This window comes from Sarcophilus harrisii, chromosome 2 (genome assembly GCF_902635505.1).
Source record: "Sarcophilus harrisii chromosome 2, mSarHar1.11, whole genome shotgun sequence".
Taxonomy (NCBI): Eukaryota; Metazoa; Chordata; class Mammalia; order Dasyuromorphia; family Dasyuridae; genus Sarcophilus; species Sarcophilus harrisii.
Genome location: NC_045427.1, coordinates 418,421,947 through 418,439,818, shown reverse-complemented (window position 1 = coordinate 418,439,818; position 17,872 = coordinate 418,421,947). Strand labels below are relative to the sequence as shown.

Genomic DNA, 17,872 nt, shown 5'->3' with positions numbered 1-17,872 from the left:
GCAAACCCCTAATTAAAATAAATTGAATAGTTGGCTAGAATTTTCCAAAGAAGATACCTCAGGGACTTTTTTTATATTGCTGTTGTTTTTCAAATGTCCCTGAAGTCTAAACTCTCCTTATAACATCCAGATGTGCCAAACTTTTCTCCCAAACAATTCAAAAATACAGAGCCCTGCATGATACAGTCCATTGTATTGTTTCCATTACACCAGTTATAGCCTATTGTCTATTGTAAAATGTTCATCTTTTAAAGATCTTTACAGCCTGGTTTCTTCTATTTTTCCTATCCTTTTCTCAAATTTTTTTCCTTCTTTCCTTGCACTCAGTGGTTCAGCCATACACAATCACATTTTTCACATATGATGCTTTATCTTCTCTCTCTACTCCTTTGTGTTGATGGACTCCATGTTCAGATCCAACTCTGTCTGTTGGAATAGTTTCCTTTATAATCCTATTCCAGTACCATAGTCTTCATGAAGCTTTTCCTGATCACCTCAGCTATTAAGATCTTTCCTCACAAAATTTATTGTATTCATTTTGTATTGATTCCTTATATATCAATATACATCACACAGACTCTGGACTTACTTTCAATCAACTTGTACTTTCAATCAAGATCCTCAGATCTTAAGGTTAACTCTGAGTGGTATTTTCATAATGCTATAGCTCAGAAGCCCCCATAGTACACCTCTACCTAATAATTATTAGTTGATATCAATGAGTCATCCAAATTTAACTGGCTTTAAGAATGGAATATTCACTAAGGTAGTATAATAAGAATAGTAGAAATGAAAAAGCCTTACCACTGATAAGATGTGGGAAGGGGGAGAAATCCCCTCTGTTCAGAGATGTAGATCCAAATGTGAAAGAATTCACAAACCCTGAAATCAGTGGCAAAAAGGTTTATTTTTCACTAAGAAACTCTCTCTTAGCAGACAAATCTCTTAAGGAAATTTGCAAAGAATGTGTTAACAGAAACCTATTTTATGAGCAGATCTTGGGGGCTGGGGGCAGTTTGAGCTGATTATCAGACCAAGATCTCCCAATTGAATGAAATCACTTTGAAATCTTTTTTTCAGAATTTGGAATTTCCTGAATGAGGATCTGGCTACCTCAAAAGATTAAGGGAGGGGAGGTAATTTGCCCAAGATTTCCAATTGAATGATGCTGCTTATCCTAGAAAAAGGCTTGTCTGGAAATATGCCCCCTCCCAGACCCTCTGGAGTCTGGGATAGCCCAATCTCACTTCTTTTACAGATCAAAAGGGACACAGTTTTAGAGTGATTATTTTACAGATTACAGGGGAAACAGTTTCAGAGTTCACTCATGTCACCATCTCACCCCACTTCAAAAAAAAGTTTACAAAATTCTGCCACCAGAAAATACAGAATCCAGGAAAAAGTGGACTCAAGTTTAGAGAAGAATACATGATGTGGCAGAGATGTAGCAGAAGCCCTAGTTGTTGGAAATGCTTTCCCCCTCTTCATGGACTACTCATGAACTTCCCTTTAGTCATGATGTAACTTCTCTTTTGAGTTCCTTGAAGAGTCTTCCTCTATCTAATTTGCCCTTGATTCCTAATGCAGACACTGTGTCATCAATTGTTCTCAGGGTGCTGCTAGAACTAGGACACTGAACTGGAAGTTCCCAAGTCTTTCATCTCTAAAGTTCATAAGTTCCTTCAGATCAAGTTCCTCTGAGCAAGAGATCCTCTTCTGACTTATCCCCATCCAAATGATTTCTTTTTAGAAGTTTGACTAGAAAAGTTTCACTACTAAGCTGCCACATAATCAAATCTCTACTTTCAAACTAATTTGATAATTTTATACTAGCTCCAGAGGCTTGACCAAGTCCCTCAGCCACTCTGAACAGACAGACTTCCTTTTCAATTCAATTGATAACACTGGTTGATTTGATTGAGTCAACACAGGTTTAGGTCTTTTCACACCTAATTCAAAACTCCAAATGATTGAGATGTGTTCTTGACTGATAAAATCAGGGCTGAGGGGTGGGTTGACTGACTCATATATCAATATGCATATATACTTATATAGAGATATGTACAAATATATATATACATGTTGTCTCCTCCATTAGAACATAAGTTCCTTGAGGTTAAAGACTATCATTAAAGACTATCACTTTTGTGTTTGTATTCCCTGACCCACCTTAGCACAGTGTATACCACTTTAAGCAATAAATACTCACTTTTTTTGATTAATTGATTCTCCTTCCAGCTTCCAAAACTTATCCAACTAATATTGTTTGTAATAACAATGAAAGCAAGTAAATAAATAGTTATTAAACCCTACTCAGGGCATTTGAAAAAGAATATAAAGAAAGCAGATTAGTTTCCTGAGCCTTAAAGAGTTTGTTAAACACACACACACACACAAATGCACATATATTTATTTCAAATTGCATTACATCCTATTATGTGTAATGGAATGATGGAGGCTTTCTTCTTTTATAGACTACTCATTAGGTATCTCTTCCTGATTCAGTTGCTAATCATTCTTGACACCTCACCACCTCACCCTCAACTGGTAGCCCTTAACAGGTGAGGACTAGAGAATTTAGGTTCAGGAATCTTTGGGAAACTTGGTGCCCTTTAATCCCCTTTAAATAATTAAAGACTATTCACTCATTTTGATTGAATAGTAGGAAAAAAAATTTAACACCTAATTTACATGTTGTGTTTTCAGTCTGTTGACTGGTTAAAGTACAACTGATGAGTCTGAGTCTCCTGTGATTTTATTAGGTAATGGTATTCAAAAGTAGCCACCATAGTATCCAGAAGCACCTCTCTAAAAGTATATAAAATGGAAGTGATCAGGATTAGAATACTAGCTCTATGTGCTCTATCTCAATGCCAAAGGATTTGTACTTTGAGATGATACATTAATCCTTTATTGGGGGGGGGGGGCGGGGAGTGTCTGTGTGTTGGGGGGTGAGGGAAGAAGTGTCAAGGATGATTAGTAATTGAACCAGGAAGAGCCACCTAATGGAGTAGTCTATAAAAGGAAAGGAGAAAGGCTCTATCATCCCATTAAAAGTAATGGGATGTAATGTAAAGCACTGACAATCCTTGTTGAAATGGATCAATTATTATTTATAAAATGAGTTCCCATTCACTACCAGTCTGATCATGAGATTACTGTTTTCATTTGAGAGAAAGCATCTGTTGTACCAGTCTCTGGATCCTTAGGGAGAGTTAAGCGAATTCTGCCTAGCCCTTAACTCCCCACCCCACCTCTCCTTCATCCTCTCCTATTTTCTCTACACTGCTGAACACTACTACACCCTGTCAGTGTGACTCCACAAACTTCACAGTCTGGCCTCAAGCCACTTTTCTATTTTTATTCATATCTACAAAATTAATGCAGATGCCCAGGTAGTTTGTAGTAGAGTTTGACCTACTAACTATTTTAGGAAAACATGCAGGCATCCATTTTCAGGGAAAATGCAAGGGAAATATTTTCTTTCCATCTCTCATAGCAAATTTCATTTAATAATGTTTATAGTTCACATGTGGACCAGCAATAAAACCAACAGGAAAAAGTAAACTAATATCCAAATGTAATTAAGATTACAGCTTAAAATCTTAAGTAAAAAAGGAATGAATGTGATTTTTCAAGCTAGATTTTATCTAAGTATTTTCTACAATGCAGGCCCAAGTCTTCTATTTACTACTTATAGGATCTTGGACACAATATTTTACGTCTCCAGACTTTAGTTTCTTTTTTTTTATTTAAGAAACATTTCAATAGTATATTCTTTTTCTAATTACATTTAAAAATAGTTCCAACATTCATTTTTGCAAGATTTTGAGCTTCAATTTTTTTCTCCCTCCCTCCCCAAGACAGCAAGCGATCTGATATAGATGCTACAGTCATGTTAAACATATTATTAGTCATGTGATGAAGAAAAATCAGAACAAAAAAACAGAAAAAGGGAAAAAAAATAAGAAAAAAAGCAAACAAAAAATGATGAAAATAGCATTGCTTCAATCTGAACTCAGTCTCCACAGTCCTTTCTCTGGATGCAGATACTTTCCATATCAATTCTATTAGAATTGTTTTGGATCACTGTATTTGCTAAGAACTCTAATACAGTTGATCACCATGTAATCTTTCTGTGACTGTATACAATATTTTCCTGGTCCTGCTCATTTCACTCAGCATTGATTCATGTAGGTCTTTCCAGGCTTTTCTGAAATCACAGGCTTTAGTTTCTTAGGAAACTGAAGCTCTGGAGAGTTAAATGACTTGTCTAGAGTCATAACATAAGACTTAAACCCAAGTGACCATGATTCCAATTCTAATACTTTTTCCACTACACCATATGCTACCTCAATTACCTTTATGTTAATCAGATGTTCTTAACCTCTTGATGTCATGGACCCCTTGGACAGTCTGGTGAAGCCTATTGACCCTTCTGAGAATCATATTGTTAATGCATCAAAAATATATGGGATGAGGAATTAGACTAATTGTATTGAACTCAATTATCAAAAATTTTTTTAAAACCAAATTTATGAAAAAGTAATATGTGTGTAATATGTGTGCTCCTTGATTTATATGTTAAATAAAAACATAAAGCTAAAATACATGCAAGTTAAAGTTTATTTTTTTTTAAAGATATATCTGTAGGTAGGCAAGGCTGTTGTTTACCTTAAATAAGAGTATTAAACAACAAGATGTCTTTTGTTGAGGCAACATGTATGTCATATTGAACATCTAGGAAATTTTTAGCAATAATATAATAGAAAAAAATATATATGGTTTCTACTGATAAGTGTATTGCCTACATTCATAATTGAGAAAATACTAAGTTTTGGTTTGAAATTAGCAAAAATAAAGACATTTTTCCCATTCAAATTCATAGGTCCTTAGTGGGTCAGGGACCCCAGATTAAGAACCACTACTCTTAAAATCCCTTTTGAATTCTAATGACCAGAGGTTTTGATATCATTAAAAGAAATAAAAGAACCTTTTTTGAGATAAATTGAAATTGCCCACATAAAAATTTGCTAATTTTTTAAATGAATCTCTGGTAAAAATAAAAATGTGACCATGATCTTGTGAAATTGACCATGACTTTTCAACCTTAAACACTTTTTTTCCAATCCTCAAATCTTTTCAACAGGTCTGATCAAGAATTTACTGCTCTAGTAACTGAGTTTTTGCTAAGTCTCTTTTGGTTTGTTTCAAAATTGTTGGACATAGAGTTTATGTGTAGCTTTTCATTGTAATAACAAGGTAGTAACAATTTTATTAGTAAATAAAACAGCTATGAATATTTTTGTACAGATATATCTTTTTGTCCTTTTGACAAAAGATTATAGTCCTGACAAAGAGATTCTTCCTTGGGATGAAAATTACCAGTCCTCTAGGTAATTTCTCCCCAATGCTTTAAAAAAAAAAACTTAAATTCAAGCTTCCTCCAAAGTTTTATTCAACAGGTATCCTGATGGAAATCATAAATATCTTCAGGAGAGCAAAACAGTGAAGTGCAAAAGAAAAATCTTGTTTCTGTTTTGATTTATTAATCATCTGAAGACAAAGTGAGGAAAATAATAACTTACTTTTTTATGTACCTTTTTATAGGATTTGCAGGGTGCTTTCTTCACAACCATGTGTAGAGGGTGGAACTTTGGAGAAGTATACTTGAAACAAGGTGTTAACTCAATGGAATTGATGAGAATGGTTCTCTAGTTCACATATATCTAGTATGATATAATGATATAATCACTCTAGTTTGATATAATGATATAATCACTTTAGATTGACTTATACTCAGTATACTGTAATGCTGTAATTGTAATAGAGTATTTAAGAACTGGGGACAAAGTCAGACTGGGATGGAGACTGGTTAAGACTGGAAGACTGTCAGACTGTCAGACTGCTTGAGGAGACTGGCTCAGATCAAGACTGGTTCAGACTATGACAGACAAAAACTGTGAAGGAGACAATAAAGACTTTGGACTCTATTCTTATCCATCCTCGTGATGACTATCCTGCTGAGACCAAGGCCCTGCTAAAGGACCTCCAAAAAGCTAGCCCGATATTACAACCGTGTGAGGTATAAGTACAAATGTTGTCCTTTTACAGAAGAGGAAATTGAGGCTCAGAGAGGTTAATTACTTTCCTGCTTTTAATTACATGGGCAAATGAAAAAGGGAATGATGTATTTAACTTTGAAAGGTTTTTTCCTTCCTTGTTCTGCACTAAATTCACTTTAAAATTTTTAAAATTTATTTTATTTTAAAAAATAAACCAAATTTTAAAAAAAAGGAAAGAAAAACAGAAAAGGAATACAAAACAAAAGAAAAAGAGCATTGACAGGTGCCCAGCAGAATTCAAAGATGTTGATGTGAATGCTAAACATCTAGTATATATTTCCCATGTTAAAAAAAAAACCCATAAGCCATTTGTCCATGTTGAGTTCCTTGAAAATGACCCTTGATACTGGCTTTTATATGTTAAATTTTCTATTTTTAAGTTCAGATTTGGTTAATAAAAAGTCCTGAAAATCTGTTCATTCAATGGTCATTTTTTCTTGTTTAATATTATGGATAATTTTGTTGGATATGTTTTTTGGCTGAAGGCCTATTCTTTTGATTGTTGATATATATGATTCCAGGACCTGCAATCTTTTATTGTAGTTGTTGTTAAATCTTGTACAATCTAACATATTTGAATTGTGTTTGTTTCTTGAAAAATTTTCACTTTGATCTGGGAGTTTCAAAGTTTGACAACAATATTCCTGTGTGTTTTCTATAAAGGATCTCTTTGAGGTGGTGATTGGTGGATTTTTTCTATTTCTACTTTCCCCTCATGTTCTATCACTCCAGGACAATTTTCTTAGATTATTTGCTGCACTATTGTATCAAGGCTATGCTTTTTTTTTTATCACAACTTTTAGGAGGTCCAATTATTCTTATACTTTTTCTGATCTGTTCTCCAAATCTGTAATTTTTCTTATAAAATGTTTCACATTTTGTTCTGTTTTTTTCGGGCTTTATAGTCTTTTTTTTTTAACTTCTTGGTCTCTCATAGCTTCACTGACTTCCCCTTGCCCAATTCTAATTTTCAAAGAATTTATTTTCATCTTTGAGACTCTATCTCCTTTTCTAGTTGGTTAACCTTTTTTTCATAATCTTCTTGTTTTTCTTGGATGGTTTTTATTTATCTATTTATTTTAATTTGTCCTCAATGTCTCTCATTTGATTTTTAAATTCTTTTTTGAATTCTTCTATAAATTCTGTCTGGGGAAGAAGCCATTTCATGTTATTCTTTGGGGTAGAAACTTTATTTAGTTCAGTGTCTTCTTCTGAAGATGAATCCCAATCTTCCCTGTTTCCATGGTAAGTTTCTAAGGTGGGGTACTTTCCTCTTTGCTGGTTCACTATTTTTTTTAAATAAGTATTAGTATAAGCACTTCTTATTTTGGGTGCTTCTAGCTTCACTTGAGCTCTCCCTTCTGACCAAGGTTCCTGGTTCCTACTAAGAGCTCTACCCACCTGCAAATGCCCACAGCCAACAGCATCCCTACCCCCCTGCTTTTTCACTTATCTGATGCTGATTCCTTCTTGCACAGGGCTGCATCTCTGCAGCACAGGTGGGCCTGGTATGTCTGATCTGCCAAGGTTCCCTCAATCTTCCCAGATTCAGACCTCCAAACTCCACAAACAGTCTCTGATTCTTGTGGATGCTCCAGCCACACCCCGCTAGACCCAAGGCTCCCCACTTGGTGTTTCTGAGGAGCTAGCCCAGAGGTGTTTGCACTTCACAAGGGTTAATCCTAGCCTACTGTCTTTCTTCAGATTTTGTTGGGTTGTACCAGGAGGACCCCTATTCTGCCCCAAATCTTAATTTTTCACCAGTCTGTTTGCCCTGAGATGCAAATTTGTTCTATTCGTGGAGGAAATCTTGAGAACTTGAAATTTACCAACCTACTATGTCATCTTTCCAGAATCCTCTCTCTAAATTCACTTTTTAACAAATAGATCTAGGGCCATTTACATGCTTTTCCAAATAAAATTTTCTTTGTTTGCAGTGAGATTTATATTTGGCCAATTTCCCTGATGTTTTTCTGCATATACTAAAGTTCTACCAATAATGGGGAATATTATGCTATCAAACCATATCCAACCTAACAAACAACAATTCAAGCTACAAGCTTTGCAATTCAAATAATTGTGAATACCACAATGAATTATTCCTTGATTTTATGTGAATATATTACATGATGACAATCATTAACATGTCCAACTTGATGAAGTATCCACAGATACATGGAACAGAAGTTCTGACAATTTTCCCATCTTCTCTCAATGCTTTTAAATTATGATTCATAGTGTTCCTCTCTACTCCATTCTTTAGAGAACCCTTTGACTTTAGATTCTCAGTCTTCTCAACTTCCTTGATTTCATTTGAAACTTTTTCCTCTTCCAAGATTTTGAACTTTGGAATAACTTATTCATTCAGCATTTTTTAAATTGGTACCTCCATTTATTCACCTCTTATTCCCTTAACTCTTTAAAATATGATTTCCAAAGTCATCATTCAACTGAAATTGTTCTCTCCAAAATTATAAGTGAATGATCTTTTAATTATTAAATGTTTCAAGTCATAGCCATCTTGACTTCTCAGAAGCATGATAACACTAGTGAATATCTTTTCCTGGATATTCTTGTCTTTCTAGATTTTTATGACACTGTTCTTTCTGGGTTCTCCTCTTACCTATCTAACTCTTCTTTCTCAATCTTTATTATTGGATCTCCATTATCATCTATGTCATTCCCACTAACTCTGAGTATATTCATAGATATGCTGATAAATGTTTAATAACCAGTTTTCCAGTGGGGGGGGGAAATATAAATACAATATACTTAACAGGTTAATGTGTATCATTAACATTTTACCCATCAGTTTCCTAAATCTAGGTAATCAACACAACAAACATCAAGCCATATTTGTAGTTTTTGCCAGTTTCTAAGGTATAAATGCTCACACTGAAAATTTTTAACAGTTAATTCTCTTGAACTGGTAAGAATTAACTCAAAAATGTCCATGGGTATACCTCTTTCCTTTGTCCCTTTCCTTCTCCCTGTTCATTTAGTGACATCAGCTCCCATGGCTTCAATTATCATCTCTATGCAATGAAGCTGAAGCTACGTATCTAGCCTTAGACTCTCCTGAACGCCAGTTAAATTTCACCAATTATCTGTTATTTTCCATATTTTACAGTGGAAGACATGACAATGACAATAAAACTATTTAATGAAAAGAATACAACACATGGTTAAAACATAAAAGAGTAGGATGACACAATTTGAAACCCACCCAGAATGCCCTAAAATAACTAAAGTCTGGATTAAGTTTTGCCTCCATTATCTAAGGTTGCTTTGGTCTTTTGTAAACCAGAAAACTAACTATTGTAGATTTGCATTTGGATGCAAGTTTCTAGATAATATGTAAGAGTTAGCTTTATCCCTAACAAACAATAATAATTTAATGGAAATATATCCCGACTACCTCTTAAACCACTTTACTCTTTGGCTAGCTTTCAATGAATTATTTTCTGGAGGAGAGGAGGGAGTATATTCTTTGGAATATTTTAAATAAGTAGAAATGTTTGCACACTTATAAAGGAGGAAAAAAACAAACCCTGTGCTTTGCGAAATTACTATGAAAATGTGAATTGAGAGCCTCCAAACGTAGGATACAAAGATATAGAGATATGCAAAAGAATTTACATGTGTTTCTCTCTTCCCCTAAACAAAGCTTATTAACTTGTTTTTAAAATATTGTATGCTACTGACTACATATGCATTACCTATGTCAAAATGCTTGCTTTCTCCATGTGGGGAAAGGAGGAAGAGAGAATTTGGAACTCAAAACTTGAAAAAAAAAAAGAATATTTAAATAGTTTTAGATGTAATTGAGAAAAACAAAATATTAAATGATGAGGTATAGATATGGGGTACCTAAATGAAATTAGGGTTTAATTGAAGTCTAGTGGCAGGTTTGGGGTACAAGGAGTTAAATGGAGCTCCCCTGCAACTCCATTGTATTTTGGCGCAAGGATCCAGAGTTAAATGAAGTCTAGTGGCAGTGCGAGTCCCCAATATAAGCATTTATTGGCCTGAAAAGCTAGATTGATAAAAGAGGTTTATAATGGGGTTTGGAAGTAAAGTTAAAGTATAATTAAGGAAAGAGGCAAAGGTAGAGATAAGAAGGGCAACAGAAATAGGATTCCGGTGGACAGAGGGTCCTGACATGCCAGGCATAAGGCTGGCATGTTTGGGACCACTGCAAAGAGAAGGTCCCAGGCTGGCCCTTTTATAATGGGAGATTTAGCTAGAGGGGCCTGTGGGTGTAGCCCCAAGTTCCTTGATTGGTAATTACATCAACTAGGAGGGGTTGGGAATCAGAAAGAAAGGAATAAGTCAGTTCTTAAAGGGACCCCACTCACATCATTAAATAAGATAAAAAAGATTTTAAAATAAAATAATATAGCCTAGAAAAAAGGAAAGATATTTACATATCTGTTAAAAATAGAAAAAAAGAAATTTATTAAATTAAATAAAAATGTCTTACTCTTTAAGTCAGTGGATTTCCTGGAAACTTTTATTAAATCAGCAACTTTTGACCAACCCTAACTCTAAGATGGAGTGTTGTAATGACAATTATGAAGCAGAAATTTGAGTGACTATTGGTGGCATAATTTTACAGTGGTCATCTCTGTTTGATGTGTCACATTTGCAATTGTCTGAAGTTGAGATAATAGTTGAATGAGATTTTGTTGACTTGATTTTCATCAGGTTCTATCTTCAGTTCTTAAAAAATGCCCACTTTTCCTTCTAGAAGAATTCAAGAGGAAAACAACTGAACCGAGGCAGAAACATTCTCTCTAGAATGTAAAATAAACTTTGCTTTGCTTCTAGAGATCTCTCCAGCTTTTTTTATTAAATGGTGACCCCTCACCACTTATGAACCACACAGTGTGAATCACATTTACACACACACACACGCACACACACACACACATACACAAGAAAAATGATGGTTTTCTGTCAAAATAATACTCCTAAAATAATAAAATGAGTAAAGGAAGTAACTATTGTAACTTAACTGTGTATTATAATAGCTTTTTGTGATATGAAATTTAAAGAAAAAGCAGCAATGGCAATAAAATCCTGAAAAGAAGCATCATTTTGAGTCTTATCGCCAGAGTTCTACAGCAGGATAACTCAACTTAGTTTTCTAATGCTAACCCTGTTTCCTAGTGTCACAGTAAGGACTCAAGCCTTTCTGCATACTTAATATGCTCTTCTTGCTGCAGAGATTTAGTGAGCTTCTGCAAATGTATGATGGTAAGTAATGGAGGATCCCTGGCCCTATTCAAGGCCAGGGATTTTTTACTTGCCTGTGTAATTTTTACTTGCCTGTTTCTTATTGGCATATGCATGGTGATAAAATTTCATCTAGTTGGTTGTTGAGCCAGAAGTAAATGTGCATACAGAAAGCATTAACCTGAAAAATGATTCTCTCTTCCCTGACAACTTTTGAGTCAAGAGGAAGAACAACTATAAAACTCCAAGTAGGGAAGGAGTTTCAGATCTCTATCACACCTGTATGCCATATGATTGTGAAAAAGGATTTTGTTTTTAATAAATTTATTTATTTTTAATACACACTGTTTTATGAATAATGTTGGGGAAGAAAAATCGGAGCAAAAGGGAAAAACCATGGGAGAGATGAAAAAACAGAAAAAAGAAGTGAACATAGCATATGTTAATTTACATTCAGTCTCCTTAGTTCTTTTTCTGGATGCAGATGGCATTTTCTGTCCAAAGTCTATTGGTATTGCTTTGGATCACTGAACCACTTTCAAGTTGATCATCACACATTCTTGCTATTATTGTGTACAATGTATTCCTGGTTCTATTTGTTTCTTCAGCATCAGTTCACATAAATTTTTCCAGGCCTTTCTAAAAATTAGTTTGTTAATCATTTTTATAGAACAATAATATTCCATTACCTTCATATGTCACAATTTGTTCATTCTCCAACTGATGGGCATATATTCATTCTCCAGTTCTTTGCTACCACAAAAAGAGCTGCTATAAACATTTTTGCACATATGGGTCCTTTCCCCTCCTTTATAATTTACTTGGGATACAGACCCAGTAATGGAATTGCTGAGTCAAAGGGGGTATGCACAGTTTGATAGCCCTTTAAGCATAGTTCTAAATTGCTCTCCAGAATAGTTAGCTCAGTTCACCACTCCATTAAGGAGCACATGGCATGATTGATTTTCTGTGTTTGTTGTGTTTAATCTTTCCTGATGTTGGATAAATGGGTATCAGAGAAGGAATGAACAAGAATATAACCTAATGAGTTTTAGAAGTCAGAAGAGCCACAAAAGATCCAGTTGTGGAGATGATAGTGGTGGTCTGACAGAAAACAACAACTGAACCTAGGCAGAAACAAGCCCTGAGAATCAATCAGTGTGACCTAGTCCAACAAAAAACTAACCCAGAAAGCAACCAGAGAGTGTACAACTTGCAAGAAAGAAAGCAACAAAAAGCTGGACACACCCAGAAGTAAAGATGGTAGAAGGAATATTTGTAGCTACCACTTTAAGTATGAACTCACTCTCCCCAAGGACTCAGGTGGTAAATATCAAGTTAGTTCCTAATTTTAGAGGGTTTTATATTTTGGATCTTGCTATACCTTAAAAGTTAATATCCATTTTTAAAGCTAATTGGTGTTAATTGGGAAGGAAATAAGCACTGATATATTACTTACTATGTGTCAGATGCTCTTGATGCGGGTGTGGTCCTTTTAAGAATTGATTATTCCTTTCTTTCTGATTCCCAATCCCTCCTAGTTGATGTAATTATCAATCCCAGACCTTTTGATTCACAAATCCTGGTTCCTTTGAATTCCAATAGAAGATCAGGGCCTGTCCCAGCCCCACATGAATCTGAGCCAACTTTGGGGCTCTACCCACAGACCCCTCTAGCTAAATCTCTTATTATAAAAGAGTTAAGTTGGAACCTTCTCTTTACAGAGAGTCGAAACATGCTGCACCCCAAGGACCCTCTGCCCACTGGAATCTTGTTTCCAGTGTCCTTTTATCTCTACCTTCACTTATTTCTGTAATGCCGAAGAAACTGAGAAAGACAAGAGATTAGAGACCAATTCAATAGTTTATTAAATGGAGAGAAATACTGGGACCAATGGATCCATGTTGATCCCAGGGCTAGACAAGACTATCATCTCAAAGAGTCTAGCCCCGAGTATTGGGGCAGCGAGCTTTTTATGGAATAACAAGAACAATGACAGAATGGAGGGACCTAGGTGGGGATAACCTAAAGGAGGGAGTTTACTGATATTCTAATGACATCTCAAATGGATAAACCTTTATCTTGCCAAACGTTAAGGAATGTCTATAAAACCTTTATCTCAAACATTAAGAGGAAAAGGTTATAACCTAAGGCAGAATAACTAAATAGGATAATTGGAGAAACTGGGTCACCACATTAAAAGGGAACTTTGGCATAACATCTCCTTAACTAGACTTTAACCTTACTTCCAAACCCCACAATAAATCTCTTTTATCAATCTAGCTTTTCAGGCCTGTAAATTCCTTTGCAGGGAACTCACTCGCCACTTGACCTCATTTAACTCTGTATCCTTGCACCGAATCCAAAGCGGTTGCAGGGGAACTAGACCTCAATTAAACCCTAATTTCATTTAGTTACCCCATATCTAGACCTCATCTCTGGGATAAGTGCTTTTTACAAATATTATCTGATTTAATTCTCACAACAACTCTGTAAGGTGTAAATATCCCCATTTTATAGGTGAAAGTGAAGCAAGTAGAGTTTAAGTGATTTGTCTAGGGCCTTAAAGCTAATATCAGGGTGCAGATTTCAACTTGGGTTTTTCTAACTCCAGATTTGTTAATCTCTATCTACCACAACTCCTGGCTGCCTCCAATTGAAGGACTAATCTCTGTTTAGATGATATTAATGAAATAACAATGGAGTTAACTGATATTGGAACAATACTAACTGTCTAAAATGATATTGGGGCAGTAGCACTAGGGGAAGACAGCCTTAATTCCTTCCAGAGGTCCTCAAACTTTTTAAATAGGGGGCCAGTTCACTGTCCCTCAGACTGTTGGAGGGCCAGACTATAGTAAAAACAAAAACTTTGTTTTGTGGGCCTTTAAATAAAGAATCTTCATAGCCTTGGGTGAAGGGGATAATTGTCCTCAGCTGCCACAACTGGCCTGCTGCCGTAGTTTGAGGACCCCTGCCTTAGGCTGTCTATACTTCAAATCCTGAAGGGGAAAAGTCTTGCTCTGGGGATTTAAACTTCCAGGGGAATGGAATTATGAGAGTAAATCCAGAGCCTAGAACGGCTACATGTGGAGGAACTATTAGGAATTTGAAACCAGGGCATATACTTCCCCCAAACTTTTTGGAGGCTACTGGTCTTTGTCAACCAATATGTTGTTCTGGCTTGAAGAAAGAAGCTGATCAAGGAATACAAAGGTTCTTAAATAAGCAGAAAGTACATTTGTTGGAACACATTATAGTAAATGAAAGAAAAAAGGATTGAGGTTGTGGAAATTCATGGTTGAGGGGAGAGAAAAATCTAGTGGTCTTAAAGTAATAGAAGGTGAATCAGGTCTCCATTCATGCATTTAGCAATAGCAAATTTCTGCACATTAAAATTCAGTATAATTAATTCCATATAAATATTGATATATGTATATATATATAACCCAAGGCCATTAGTTGAATTTATTTTGCACATTCAGCTCCAGAGCAATTCCTGTAATTTTATTTGCATATGAGGCCCTTAGGGATCAAGTTCACTTAGGATATTATTAGTTACTTTGAGGAAGGAATGGTAAAATTTTCTTTGGCACTCCAGAGGAGAACAGTCACCTGAGAAGTATTAGAATTAACCCTAAAAACCAAGAGAATCACCTGATTTGTTCTCCTGCTTCAGCAGAGTCTTGTAGTTGGAGAAGCTTAAATTCAAACATCAGCTCTTCTGCGGTCTACCCACTCTCTGTGTGACCTAGAAGTCCTTGTGACTTAATATCATCTTATTTTCAGGTAAGAAACTATCTCTGTTGTTTCTTCCTGCTCTGTATCATTCATTCATTTATTTATTAATAAGTATGCATAAGGCACTGTGCTAGGCTCTGAAAAATGCAAAGAAAACCAAAACGTCCCTATCCTCAAAGAGCTTACATTCTACTGATATGCTACAATCTTTAACCTAAATAGGGGCCCCTACTCCCTTCTCACATTTAAACCTATCCCTAAAGGGATGGTGGTGACTCTTTCTGGCTCATTGATGCCCCCACCTGGAGGAAAACTCTAAAACAAAGCTTAGGGATGGCATGTCTGAGGTTTCTCCATATGCAGAAAATAAGACCCCTTTCCTTCGAAAATATTTAATGTACACTATGAGTTTGAAGTAAGAAAAAGCTTTTTATTTTTCCCTAATCCAGAATGTACATAAAATGTAAAGGACTCGGGTCTGCATGAACAAAAATAGGAAACAATGCGTTCATTTATTTGGTATATTCAGTATATTGTCCCAAAAAGTAAAGCTCCTTTGTGGGAAGAGTGAACAAATATTTCTCATTCACTTCAGGCCAGCACTGTCTGAGCTCAGACACAAAATATTCATGGAAGATTAAGACTCATCTCTTGGTTATTCATCTCATGGCCTCAGGCTTACTGTTACAGGATGATACATATTGTGGTCTTCTGGAAGAAACACTGTTGTGAAGATCTTCTATCTCTGAGTAACTAGTTCCAAACTTTTTAATTCAGGGATTCGGAACAAAAGGATTTCCTAAGGTATAATAGTCAACAAAGCATTTATTAAGTGCCTACTGTATTGCACACACTATGCATAGAATATTGGGGATAAAAAGAAAATCAAAAAGCAGTGTTTATTCTCTTTTTTTTTTTTTAATTTAATAGCCTTTTATTTACAGGATATATACATGGGTAACTTTACAGCATTAACAATTGCCAAACCTCTTGTTCCAATTTTTCACCTCTTACCCCCCCACCCCCTCCCCTAAGACGGCAGGATGACCAGTAGATGTTAAATATATTAAAATATAAATTAGATACACAATAAGTATACATGACCAAAACGTTATTTTGCTGTACAAAAAGAATCAGACTCTGAAATATTGTACAATTAGCTTGTGAAGGAAATCAAAAATGCAGGTGTGCATAAATATAGGGATTGGGAATTCAATGTAATGGTTTTTAGTCATCTCCCAGAGTTCTTTTTCTGGGCATAGCTGGTTCAGTTCATTACTGTTGCATTGGAAATGATTTGGTTGATCTTGTTGCTGAGGATGGCCTGGTCCATCAGAACTGGTCATCATATAGTATTGTTGTTGAAGTATATAATGATCTCCTGGTCCAAGCAGTGTTTATTCTCAAGGAGTTCACTGGCTAATGATTGTGGGAGACAGTACTAAGGAGAACCCAATACTAAAACCTATCTACTTGAGCTAAGAGGTGTGTGTGATGTATTAATACAATATATTGTTTAAGACAAGTATTAGATACATATTTTGTGACAATTCTAGCAAAACTGACTACTCACTGAAATAATTCAACTGAATATACATAACCTATATCAAACTGTTCACTGTCTAAAGGAGGTGAATGAGAAAATTTGTAACTCAAGATTTTATTTTAAAATGAATGTTAAAAATTGTCTTTATGTGTAATTGGAAAAATAAAATACAATTTAAAAGAGAAAAAAGGAATAATTCAACTACAAACAACTTATGGGGGAAAATTTCATTAAATGTTCCGAGAATATCTTATCATGAAAATGGATTGTAAACTCCTTGAGGGCAAGGACTGTTGTCAGTACACAGCACAATGTACACTTAGTAAAGTTGGCTCATTTATTGGATGTTTACTAATTTATTAGATGACAGTAATTAAGCAATATTCAAACTACTTGATCCCTTAAACTAGTCATGAACCCCTAAATAGGAAGAACCAAAGGGGACCAAAGAGAACCAAAGATTTGCACTAAAAAATCGCTTGCCTGGAATCTTAAGACAAAAGAAAAAAGTTTCAAAAGCCATTTTGAAGTATAATTAGATAGGTAAACGATAGCTATCTGGGGTCATAGGATGAATGGAAAATCCGCAGTTATGAAAAATGCAGAAGAACTGGTTGTCAGCTAGAGAATATATTAAATTTTGCAAGAACTAAAATTTTGTACTTTGTACTTCTATGCTTTCAACCAAGAAAAATTATACTTTTATTAGGTATAGGAACTAAGCCTGTGATTTCATCTGTATAAAATCCTCCCAGGTGAGGAAATTCCCTTGCTCGGTGTGGATATGCAATTTATAGTCTTAGAAAATAGCTTAGAGCTCAATTTCTTAAACTATGGATCAAGACTCCATGTAGAGTCTCATAAGGGAATGTGGGAACCATGAAATTATGATTTGATCAGTAAATGTTTGATTTGTATACCTGTTTTATATATCTACAAATCTGGTATCAAATAAAAAATTTCTTGGGTGAAAAAGGGTCATGAGTAGAAAAAGTTTAAGAAGCCTTAATCTAGCACAATTAATAAATTACATATCAATCATGGGTTTTTACATCCTATTATGTCTCCTGCATAAATGGACAAAAAGTAAACAGAAATAAGCCCATTAGATGGCTCACTAGCATTTTATCAGATCCTGATAAAAAGAGTTATTAACAGATCCAACTCTCATACTCCTAGCACCATCTGCTGTAGAGAAAGGGAAGGAATGCTTGAATTTAAT

The 17,872-nt window shown here is 35.1% G+C and overlaps 1 protein-coding gene across 2 annotated transcripts in view; it reads left to right on the top strand.

Annotated features, from left to right (window-relative positions):
- The first annotated feature begins 15,067 nt into the window (after positions 1-15,067).
- The window catches only part of CLK4 (CDC like kinase 4), a 37,138-nt gene continuing 34,333 nt past the window's right edge, over positions 15,068-17,872 (top strand). For both annotated transcript variants that reach the window (XM_031953795.1, XM_031953791.1), the window contains exon 1: positions 15,068-15,152. The gene's annotated coding sequence lies outside the window, so the exon portion shown is untranslated. The remainder of the gene's footprint in view (positions 15,153-17,872) is intronic.